The sequence below is a fragment of the Zea mays genome, chromosome 9, assembly GCF_902167145.1.
Source record: "Zea mays cultivar B73 chromosome 9, Zm-B73-REFERENCE-NAM-5.0, whole genome shotgun sequence".
NCBI lineage: Eukaryota > Viridiplantae > Streptophyta > Magnoliopsida > Poales > Poaceae > Zea > Zea mays.
The window spans coordinates 101,973,522-101,975,892 of record NC_050104.1 but is presented as its reverse complement, the minus strand read 5'-3'; the positions used below and the strand labels follow the sequence as shown (position 1 = coordinate 101,975,892).

Genomic DNA, 2,371 nt, shown 5'->3' with positions numbered 1-2,371 from the left:
TACCATGTGGTTTCTTGATGCATTCACTTCGATCTGATCCATGAAGGGCGGGATCGATCCGATGATCGCTACCTGGTATGTAAGTATCTTTCTTGCTTATCGCATATACATGCATCAAATATGATCTACTACTGTCGGTTCAGTTTTTGACCTAGTCTCAATTTCAAGGTCATCTCATGTCCTATATGTGAGCAAGGCTTAGCTGCAACGCGACGAGAGTTCCATCCATGAATCATCTGCATGCATGCGTGCATATGTGTTTGATCAATGGAAAGAGCGATATTGGTGAGGTTCAATCCGATGTTAGGTTTTACAAAAGCTGTAAAATCAGTATCTGATTGAGCCGCGCCAATATCTCTTCCTCCAATTTGCCACTCTTCCTTGGACGTCCCTAGTAAAGTATGATTCATGGCACGCATCAGGTCAGCATCACTACTCCGTCCATCTATGTCGTTGTTGGCAGCATTTTTCATCACTGCAACTAGCTATTTCTGTAGACAATTAATTTGAATTGTGAACTCCGCTCTATACAATTTCTTTGGCAAGTTGTTGATTGGTACTTAATGAATAATTAAGTTGAAACCGAATAGATAGAGATAACACGATCAAGGTTAATGACACAAATCTCTTCAGGATTCTTATCCACTATTCTTCATTAATTTTGATGTAGCATTTGGTATAAGTGTGCACGGCAATATATAGGGGTCACTACCGGAATCCGAGCCTTTGCCGAGTGCCGGCCGCTTTGCCGAGTGCCTTTTCTCGGGCACTCGGCAAAGACGGCTTTGCCGAGAGCCGCACTCGGCAAAGCTCGGCTCTCGGTAACGAGCGTCTTTACCGAGCGTAGGAAACTCGGTACAGGTCCACACTCGGCAAATCCATGTTTGCCGAGTGTCAAACACTCGGCAAATGGGGCTCTCGGCAAAGGGCCGTCAGCGGCCGTCCCAAAGCTGACGGCCGTCAGTCTTTGCCGAGCGCCAACGGTTGGCACTCGGCAAAGATTCTTCTTTGCCGAGTGTCGCCCAGTTGACGCTCGGCAAAGAACTCTTTGCCGAGTGCCATCCCTAGACACTCGGCAAAGTATATTTTTATTTCTTTTATTTTGTCTCCCAAACTTTTTGTGGTATGTTCCTACACTATGTAGACCTACATGTATCATTTGTGGACAATTTTAACAGAGTTTCAATCGTTAGTAGATTTAGTTCGTTTATTTGAATTTCTTCGGAAAATTTAGATTTGAACTGCAGGTCACTCGAAACTTGGAAAACCGTGCATGAAAAAATGATATTCATGTTACTTAGCATAAGTTACGACCGATTCCAGGAGCGGACCAAAAACTTCGAGCAACATGCTCACTAAACATGGTCGTGAACTTGTCATCAACATGTTTAAAACTTGTATAAAACACAAACAAAGTCAGAAAATCTTGAAACTTGTCCACGTGTCATGATATCATATGTACAGGCTGCGATAAAAAATTGAAAAAATTTCGAGAAAACTATGAGGCGCTACGTGTACAAACCTAATAGATCCACATTGAAACTCTATGATTTCATGTGTAGTTCTCTTAGGTTTCTACACATAGTGTCTCACAACTTTGTCCAAACATTCTCAATTTTTTATCACAACCTGTACATATGATATCATGACACGTGGACAAGTTTCATGATTTTCTGACTTTGTTTGTGTTTTATACAATTTTTAAACATGTGGATGGCAAGTTCACGGCCATGTTTAGTGAGCATGTTGCTCGAAGTTTTCGGTCCGCTCATGGAATCGGTCTAAACTTATGCTAAGTAACATGAATATCATTTTTTTCATGCACGGTTTTCCAAGTTTCGAGTGACCTGCAGTTCAAATTTGAATTTTCCGAAGAAATTCAAATAAACAAACTAAATCTACTAGCTATTTCAAACTCTGTTAAAATTGTCCACAAATGATACATGTAGATCTACATAGTGTAGGAACATACCACAAAAAGTTTGGGAGACAAAATAAAAAAAATACAAATATACTTTGCCGAGTGTCTAGGGATGGCACTCGGCAAAGCCGCCTTTGCCGAGTGCTAGATGTGTGGCACTCGGCAAAGAGGTAGTAAAGAACCTTTGCCGAGTGCCGCAACGGGGGACACTCGGCAAAGAACTCTTTGCCGAGTGCCGCTGATCTGGCACTCGGCAAAGAATATTTTATAATTTTAAAAAAATCTTTGCCGAGTGCCGGATCACGGGCACTCGGCAAAGAAACTAACTTTAACCGGCCGCGCGGCCGGCTTTCTTCTTCCTTCTGCTTTGCTTCTTCTTTCTTCTTCCTTCCCGCGCCTCACCGCCGCCCGCCTTCCCACGCCTCACCGCCGGCCGCCTCACCGCCGGCC

General features: G+C 43.2%; 1 non-coding gene across 1 annotated transcript; it reads left to right on the top strand.

The window, feature by feature from the left end:
• Positions 1-279: 279 nt before the first annotated feature.
• On the top strand, positions 280-357 carry MIR171n (microRNA MIR171n). Its single transcript, NR_121144.1, has one exon. It is a non-coding gene; the product is annotated as a microRNA MIR171n (primary transcript).
• Positions 358-2,371: the final 2,014 nt, after the last annotated feature.